We start from the raw sequence: 10,143 nt of genomic DNA, 5'->3' as shown, positions 1-10,143 counted from the left end.
CCTACAACTGAAAGAATTACTCACAAACTTTGGCAATAAAAAGAAATAAAAGACATTTAAAACAGTGAGAAGGAAGAAAAATTACCTGTTTGCAGATGACATGATCTTAAACATAACAAAAGCCTAGAGATACCACAAAAAATATTAGAACCAGTTTTTAAAAATGAGGACAAGTGCAGGATACATAATGAACAAAAATAAATAAATAAAAAATAAACCACCCGTGATTCTACAAAACAGCGTGGAAATATATGCAAAACAAATAACCAAATTATAGAAGTGAAAATTTCACAGAAAAAAGTATTTGGGATTAATATCAAAAAGGATGTAAAATAATTGTAGAGCAAAAATGACCAATGTTGATGAAAGACATGTAAAACTGCACACGTGCCTGCAAATATACCTGTGCTCACCAATTAAAATTATTCATATTTTCACAGCACCATCCACACAAACTAATGTAGAAATGCGTCCCCAACCCTGTCGTTCACTTTTACAGAATCAAATCTAAGTCTGAATCTTGATATATATGTCAGAGGACATGCAAATAGTGCCCTCTCTGTAGCCCTCTGTAGGCCCTCTGCCGCCTGCAGCTGGGAGAGGAGCCCCAGCCCCAGGAGTCCCAGGTGTTCCCATTCTGTGATCAGCACAGCACAGACACCTCACCATGGAGTTTGTGCTTGGCTGGATTTTCCTCGTTGCTCTTTTGAAAGGTAAGTCATGGTGAATTAGAGACACTGAGTATGTGAGTGGGTATGAGTGAGAACCAGTGCATGTGTGACAGTTTCCTGACCAAGATGTCTGGTGTCTGCAGGTGTCCAGTGTGACGTGAAGCTGGTGGAGTCTGGGGGAGACCTGGTGCAGCCTGTGGGGTCCCTGAGACTCACCTGTGTGGCCTCTGGATTCACCTTCAGTAGCAGCAGCCAGGACTGAGTCTGCCAGGCTCCAGGGAAGGGGCTGCAGTGGGTCGCATATATTAGATATGACGGAAGGAGCACAAGCTATGCAGACTCCGTGAAGGGCCGATTCACCATCTCCAGAGACAATGCCAAGGACACGCTATATCTGCAGATGAACAACCTCAAGACCGAGGACACGGCCACATATTACTGTGCAAGAGACACAGAGAGGGGACCCCAATGGAAGCCCAGACACAAACCTCCCTGCAGGAGGGGATCAGCACAACCAGGGGGGCACACACTATGCACAATTCTGGTTTGTGTTTCCAGAGGCAGGTGCAGATGGAGGTTACAGGCAGGTTTCCTGTCAGGGTCAGGGGCTTCCTCTCCACACAGCAGTTTCTCCAGGGAGGCTCTCTGGACACAGGATTCTGTGTTTACCTACTAACTCTCTGAATTAGCAACTGTGTTGTCATAGGAAAACTACACTAACGTGCACAAAAGACACCGTTCTTTGCATTGCTTACTCCTGTCCCTCAATATGAGTGAATTGCAGATATCCTGAGGCACAACAGCTGAACATTTACAGGGGTCCCAGATGCACTCCCAGTGCAGCCAGGACCACAGGATCCCACAGCTCCTCCTTATCCTCACCCAGCCATTGTCCCAATAAAACAACATGACACTTCCCACCTGGCTGTTGCTACGCAGGACTTTAAATGAGCTACAGCTTTATCCAATTCCTCTAAAGAAGAGATAATTCATCTCCATTTATTAGGATTCTCCCGAGGCACAGGGCCCAAAGCACATTGGTTTACATGATTGAATACATTGATAAGCCCCACCTTCCACTCTCACATGCTGGAGACCCAGGAAAACCAGAGGTGTAATTCCCGTCTAATTCTGAACTACTCTCTAGTCTCACAATGTGGAAAGCTGATGATGTAACTCTCAGAACAAGGGCCAGAGGAGACCACTGTTCCAGTTCAAACAAGCACATGGGAAGTAAAAATGACGGAATTCTTCCTCCCTCTGCATCAGATTTTCTTCAGAACCTTAATAGAGTGGGTGATGCTGAGGCAGACAGAAAACCATGGATAGAAATGCCAGTGTCTTCTGGAATAAACAGACATCCACAGAAACAGTGGGGAAACTGGGCACCCATGACGCAGTCAAGATGACACATAAAGGTAATCAAGACAAGTCAACCTTCTGTAAATGTGCAGTTCAAAGACTGAAGGTTTAGAAGTCCATGCCATCACTGGGGTGGAACCTGGTGGGCATAGCAGTGCTCCTGGGGAGAAGCAGCCCCGTGGCCCATAGGGAGTGCTACAGTTTGAGGATCCCTGAGTCACATCCGGTGAGACAGTTACCTTCTTGGAGTGCATTTTCATGGGGCAGGAGAGCTGACAGGCACCGTTGCACTGCCCTGGTCATTAGCATAGGAGCCTCTGCTGAGAGCAGCTAAATGGACGCTGCTTCTTGTTGTTCTTCACCATGAACTCCAAGCCCTAGTGTTCATGCAACTGCCCTTCTGGGATAACCAGCTCCAACCACAGCATAGCGAGATGCTCTCCCAGAGGATCAGTGAGATCACTGTCATACTGAGTTCATACAATCTGGTGTATTCAAACCCAGCTAGAGCTCCTGAGATAAAACATAAGAGCCCTGAGATGCCAGGAGGGCCAATGGTTTCGACACAGACAGGATGAAGGCAGGGTTGTGGAGTGTCCTTGGCGTACCCTGATGACTTCCATAGGCAAGATGGAACCCCATGCACTGAAGAGGGATGCTGCTATCATGGGAACTGCACTGACCGCACTATGCGCTGCCAAGAAATCTTTGCAAATTCTGGAAAGGTGAAGATGTCTGCTATGCCATAAATCAAAAAAGCAGCCGATATGGACACTGCAGAAGACCCTGGGGAATTCAACGCTGAACCCTGTTCCCACACAGACGAGCCGTGTGGAAGGCTGCAGTGTAGGATCGTCACACATCTCCCTCAGCTGCAAGAGCATGTTGGATTCCATCCATCTGAGATCTCAGGGTTCTGGTGTTGGCGGCTGAATTCACATAGTAGCACAGGAACAACCGAGATTGGTCATGTGAGAACTGGTACCCCCTATGCTTCTGGAAAGCTCTGTCAGGACACCTACTGCACTGGCAGTGTGGCTCAGCTGAACTATGACTGTATCCCGGAGAAATGCAGTCACAGAGGGTCGTGTGACAATGACAGGAACTGCCATTGCCACATAAGCTGGGATCCTCCATGGTGCACTGGACGAGGCACTGTTGGGAGCACAGGCAGTGGACCCCTCCAAGAAGAAGGCGGCCAGTGAGGCAAACTCATGAATCCCTGTTATATCTCAGAGCGGTTTTTGGTCCCATTTAAGCCATAATAGCTTCATTCCTTGTGGTGTCGCCACAAATGTCAAATTATCAACCCCGAGAAAGTTAAGGGACTGATTGTTGCTGACGACAATCCATAATTAGCCTCCTGACTGCTGAACAACTATAGACAATCCAACTGGCACATGTGTGAAAATACAGTAATGAGGCTGCAGAGCTGACATCCACGTTTCGGGGGTCTGCAGGAGACACAGGGGTCCACAGGCACATCACGGCTCTGACACACATCTCTCATGGCTCACTGACCAGAACGCTGAAATAAACCTTAAACACTGCATGCTTGTGGCCTCTACGTATATATCTAAGCTTCCAAGAGCCCAAACTGAGCCCGAGATTATGTGCAGAGGACCTGAGTCAGCTTCTGGGCCTTGAACTGAGGTATATGCTTCCAGAATTAAGAGACGTTCACACAAGCTCTTTCAGGGACAAATTCATGAGTTGTCTCCAAAACTGTGCGGTTGCACACTGAACATTTTCTCATTCTCCAGGTAATCTGTCTTCCCCCGGTCCCAATGTGGGTTCAGGATAATGGAGGGCTACCACCCACCCACACTGCCTGTTCCACACTGGGGTGTCTGTGGCTGTGAGGGAAGGGGACTGGCATTAGGTTCCACCTAGCACAAGCTGTGCCTCCCTGGAGAGCAAATTTCAAATGTGGGAGACTGAGACCATGAGGTTTAAAGGAGCACCAAATGAAATGAATAAGAAAGGTAGGCACAAGTGCCTATGGATGACTCTGGCATCCAGTTGGAGCCCGATCAATGTGAATCCCTGCTCTCTTTCTCTTGCCTACTTTTCAGTGAGTTTAACCTTAGATAAGGATCTGCCTAGGATTCCCACTGGTTTTCTGAGAGCCTTCTCAAATAACCACACAGAGGTGAGCCTGTGAAAAGTTAGGGACTTCAGCCCCATCCATTCTCAAGTAATCAGGTACTTGCTACCCTGTTTTCTGTGCCCTGATCACTGGGACTGTGTGAAGGAGGCATGCCCTTCCCAAGGTCCTTGTGTACCCTTGCTTCTGGGCCCTGTGAGTCATAAATCCTGTGCCTCCATTTCCTTTGTTGGGGGTGCACGGAAACCCCACCTTGAGTCAGGAGGGCCCCATGCATCTCATGTATCCAAAGCCAGAGCTCAGATGCCTAGGGAGCTGCCTATCCACCCCCTGAGCAATGGCTCTTCCCTATTCCTTCAGCAGGATACAGTCTACATGTTCTTAATTTTGTACAACAGCTGGGGTCCCCAACACATTTGTCCCCAGGGATGGGATTGGGGGCCTAGGTGGTGCCCTCCAACAATGTGTTAGCACTGAAAATGGCTCACTCGTTTCTCACCCCCACATCTCAGCTGCTCTGGGAAGGAGCTGGAGCTTGCCGGTGGTCTGTAGCTTTGCTTTGGGCTGATGCCACGTGTTGCCAGAAACCCCTACCCTAAGTTACCAGTGCCATAAAAGGTCAGACTCCCTGCAGAGACCAACAATCAGGCACCATCCTAGGGTTCCAGAGGTGTGTATTTCCTACTCATCTCCAAGTGAGATATTGCTGGACACCGAAGACCATATGCCTAGATTAGTGTCGAAGAAGACGCCAGCTGCTGGGTCCACTGTGTTGCAGCCAGTACCCTGGTGTTGTGTTTGCTTAGCCATGCCTACCTAGTGACAGAGGCAACTCTACCAGGAGCATCATGTCTCTCTGGGTGGAGGACACGACCAAGGCAACCTCCCCCTACTGGCTGTATTCGTCACTGCTGTTGACAATGGCTCCCTATTTGACAGGTGTTGAGGGGGACACTGCAGCGTGGGAGGCCTAATCACACGTGTCTGGGAAGAGTTAACTTCTATCCCAGGTCTTCACTACACCAACATATCCAAGGACCAGTGTGAAAGAGAGAAATGGTGACAGGCACTACACCATCATGAAAATGCAAGGTTTCCTGGAATCATTTATCCAAAGGGAGGGAGACAAGGACATTGATTGGCTCTAGTGGGTCTTCACAATTGGCTTCAAGCTGTTGCTTTAAGCACTTGACATACTACAGCTGTCTGGATTGGTCCAAGTGCCCCAGATTCATAAATCACTGAAAAGCTCAAGGTATCAGCGGCCTGTTTACTTAGAGACAACCTACGGAGCTTCCAGTCTTTTCACTGTATCAAAAGGCTCTGACAATCACCCCAAGGCACATGGCAAGAGACACACACCAAGGAAAAAGGGGAAGGCTCTGAGGAAGAGGCTCCCTAGGGCCCCAGAGCCCACAGAGGTAGGAAGAAAGAAGCTCTGATTCTCCGGACTTGGATTTTTATGGCACGACAGCACAGGCCCACTGGGAGAGGTCAAGCCCAGGTGATGCAATCCAACTCTAAGATAGAATGGGGACAATTCAATGGGTGTGGGTTTTGGGTTTTGTTGTGTTTTGTTTTGTTTTTGCCTTATGTCATGCGCCCATGAGCCCTTGTCCATTTCCACCTGGAGGAGAGGCACTTGACAATAGAATCTAAGGAGTTCTTCTTGAAGGACTACTCTGATCTTAAGCCTTGTGCCAATACAGTTCATGGAAATACCAGCTGTAGTGTAGCAGGCATTAGCATGCATGCCATAGTCAGATGTGAAAAGGAGAATTTTCAAGAAGCCCAAGACTTCTTTTCTGCAAAAGCTGATGGGATCACCACCTCCATAGATAGGAGCCCACAGGAGGGTCCCAGCAGTGCCCCATTCAAGGGGTGGAACTTCAACCCAGATCTCTTGCTCTAGAGATGATGCCCACACTTCTCTTTATGCACAGCTCTGAGAAGAGGGGTCCCTAGTGACTTAATCTCAGGACAGCCTGAACACAAGTCAGAAACTTTGATCAGACTCTTTGGGATCTTCGAGAGAATGCTGTTCCTACCCTTCGGGTGGGTGCCATCACATCTCTTGACAGGACAGCCCTGGTAGTGGGGAGCTGGGATCCCAGTGGGTGGGGAGATGCCAAGGCCCCTGCCTAGGGACCTGGAGGTTTGTGGAGTATGTCCTTCCTCCTGGGACAACTGCCCCTACACTTCTGTAATTACCGTGTAGGACACAGACACAGAGAACACTTTATTTCTCTCATTGACCCTGAAGCCAAGGTACAGTTCTTCCCAGGAACCCCTCCAAATAAAAGTGTGGTGCCCTTTAGCTTACTAGGTATAAAGGGAGGGATAGTAGAAGGGTCTCATCATTGCTTTGATGTCACTATTGGAAGAATCTTTACTGAATCTCTTTTAGCAACTGTGGCCCCTTTGACCGTGCATTGTCTTGTTAATGATGTGGATGCCCTCACATGCCATCAAGGCCAGTGGGAACAAACCCAGTGCCTGGATTTCCTGGGGGGAACTACATATCAGGAGTCTGTAGGACTGCAAATTGCAACCCCCCCCACATCCAATTAAGACAGTATATGCACATCAATATTGTGCGCAATAGAGGACTGAGTAATTGAACCCCATAATTCAAGATTTACTGAAGGAGGGGGGACATTAAACACACCATTTCTCCTTTCAGTCTACCCACTTGACGGGCATTAAAGCCCCCTCCTAACAGGTGGCGCTTTACAGTTGACTACTGAAATGTAAATTCCCAGCTGTCCATAAGATGGCTCACATTCCCAAGACTGTCTAGGCAGTTGAGGGTATCTCAAGGGCCACAGGGGAGACTCTGTCATGACTGAGCTAGCCAGTATGTCCCATTCAGCATCGATGACCAAGGAGTCCCAGCCACAGTCTGCTCTCAACCTATACATCTCTACCCTGCTGCCTTGGGAATTCCTAACAGTCCAAACAGTGCCAAGATGTTAGCCTGACCAGCTCATGTAGAGCCTGTCATGTGTTCCCACTGGTCTGGGCAATTGAGGGTCACTGTCACTGGTCAATTATCATGCATTCCTGAAAGTTTGTGAGACACGGGAGGCCTGCAGCCCTTCAGCAGCTATAAGGTGGGTTTTGTCACCTGACTGAGCTACTCCAGATTTTCGGTCTACTCTCATATGACTTGTGCTGTTAGGAAGCCTTACCTGGAAGTGGCTGAGCTATGTCACTTGATGCACAGGTAGTCTGAGTGCCAATGAAACATTTTGTGATCTGGAAAGTTTTTGTGCCATGGGGGTTATGCTGGAGCACCTTGTGACCACCTGGCACCAGATTGCCTTGCTATGTCACCGAGAGAGAGAACCTAGCACCATGACTTCATACAAAGGAAATATTCTCTCCCAATACTTCACCTGAGCAAAGGACCATCCTGAAGCTTCCATCAAAGTTGTGGTCCCAATCAATGCAGTGGAAGGAAAGGCAGAGTGACATTGTCGTTCTGGTTGTGGATACCACACCCTTCTATTTGTCCATCCACATGGTGCATTCACCTGCTTGCATTGGCAGGAAATAACACTACTTTGGGGGCTTACTTGCTATCCTGATGTCAAAACAATTGACAATCAGACTGATTATTTACTGTAGACAGGACTTGGAAAACTGGTGTAAGGGTCTGTGTCTGACCTGCTGAGATAACTACACAGGTGAATGGGGCAGATGCAGTCTGAAGACAGACAGACATAGAGGTTCAGAGGGAGAGCAGGAAATGTAGTCAGTCTTTTAATAGTGGGGGAAAGGGTAGGCACCATTTTAAAAAGTTTTTTTTTTTTTTCCTGACAGGAAAGAGCCGGAAAATGAAACTCGGTGGAAATGCAGTTTTTTGATCCATGACCTACTATGTGATGCCATGTGTTTCCGGAGCCTGGGAATTGGCTCTGGGAATCCTTACCTATGGTCGTTGTGGGGATGGCCATCCAGGATCTTGACGATGGCATTTTCTGGAACTATTTTGTGCAGCTGGCATGAATCCAGAAGAATCTTTCCCTAATTCTGATGGCAGTGTAGTCGGTTAGCAGTTCGTCATAAGGTCCTTCTCAGCGAGGTGGCACTGGGTGCTCTCTGAAGACTTGATGAGCATCCCATATTCTGTAGAAAGGGTTGCATGGCTAGGCTGTGGCAGAGGCCATGTTCTTATTGTCTATGGATGATATAACCCAAGTGCACCTGTTACTTCTTGGACATGGCTATGCATGGCATCAACTTGGTCATATAAGTTATCATAAAGTTCACTCAATCAGGGAAGAAAGGGTTAAGGACTCCTTTCTAAAATACTGTTGCAAAGGGGGTCAGTCCCTGCCTGCTATTTGGAGCATTCCAAATCTCATTAAGGGCCAAGGACAATGATTCTGGATGTTCCAGGCCAGTTTCCAGGTGGATTTTTCCTGAAGGAATTTTGTGTCTAGTTTTTCATGTTCCATATCTGTTCCCCTAATCCACATATCCTCATCGTCTGCTTCTGTGATGATTAAGGATGATGTGGGGTAGAAAATTCTAATTATCACCCCAAGTCTTTGCAAGTACGTAGTTTGTCTATGTGCTGAAGTGAGTTCCTTGGTCTAGCTAAATCCATAATGGAATGGCAAATCCAGGAACCATTTCAGGCATTACATTCTTTACCACAGTCGTGGCAATGGCATGTCCAGTCAGTCAGCATCAGTCCATCCACCAAACAAGCAGCCATTTACCAATGAGGAACCCAATTTGTCAAATCCATCTGGAGAGCCCCAGTGGGCAGGGAGGGGCTACCCGCCCATAGACTTCCTTCTAGCTCTACAAATATTTGCTTGCCCCTTTTCTAGTATGGTGTAGCCCCCCTTGCATGCTTTGTTCTCTGTGACTTTGCTTTTATATCAAATCAATCATTCTCAAGTGAATGTCATCATATTCATCTTTCATGTTTTCTTTGAAGGCATTTAGGTTCAAGTGTTCTTCTTAATCCTTCATCCATTTTGAGATTTTTTTTGTGTCGACGTATATGTATGAAGAAAGATTATGGCCAAATGTTATTATTTTGCATGTATGTATCAATACTATTTTTTAATTTTTACTTTGTTTTTGAGGGAGAGAGACAGATCATGAGTAGGGAGGCACAGAGATAGAGGCAGAAACAGAATCCATGCCCTGAGCTGTCAGCAGGAGCCTGATGTGAGGCTCGAACCCACAAACCATGAGATCATGACCTGAGTGGAAGTGGGATGCTTAACCTACCAAGCCACACAGGTGCCCCTAGTCAACACCATGTTTAAGAGACACTATCCTCCCCCCACTGTGCATTGTTGGAAATCTCGTGCAGGATTTGCTGACTGCATCTGCAAACTTCTACTTCTGGGCTCCGTAATGAGCTCCACTGGTCTAAATATCTCATTTGATGCCAGAATCACACTGTTGTGGTTAATGTACCTCTGCAATATATTTAGAAAGAGAGAAGTGTGATGTCTCCAGGTTCTCTCGACGTCATGATTGTTTTGTTGCTTCCATGTGTTGTGTGCTTTCATATGAATTGTATATTTTTCAGGTTCCTTAAAAAACCCATTGGCATTTCTACTGACATAACAAGATAAACATAAAAATACCATAAAAAGATAAAGCAGACAGAAAATAGAGACTATCACAAATTCAGAAAACAGATAAATTACATAAAAATTTGTATTTGGAAAAGTAAGTAAAATTTGAAACAAATAGGTAGCCTGGGGAAACAGGGAAGACTCAAACAAATGCAATCAGAATGGAAAGAGGAGACATAACTGAACTAAAGACATGGAAACGATCATTAAAGAAAAACTTAGGTATTTATAGGCCAACAATTAGATCACCAGGAACAAATTACACATTTTATGCCATAAGGCAGGCCACCAAGACTGCTTCATGGAAAAATACAAAAGGAACAAAAGAAAAATTAATAAGATTTCTCTATCTAAAACCTCACCCTGCAAAAAATCTGCCTAGGAGTCCATGGCT

This window comes from Panthera leo, chromosome B3 (assembly GCF_018350215.1).
Source record: "Panthera leo isolate Ple1 chromosome B3, P.leo_Ple1_pat1.1, whole genome shotgun sequence".
NCBI lineage: Eukaryota > Metazoa > Chordata > Mammalia > Carnivora > Felidae > Panthera > Panthera leo.
The sequence above is the reverse complement of the archived record's forward strand: the minus strand, read 5'-3'. Positions refer to the sequence as shown.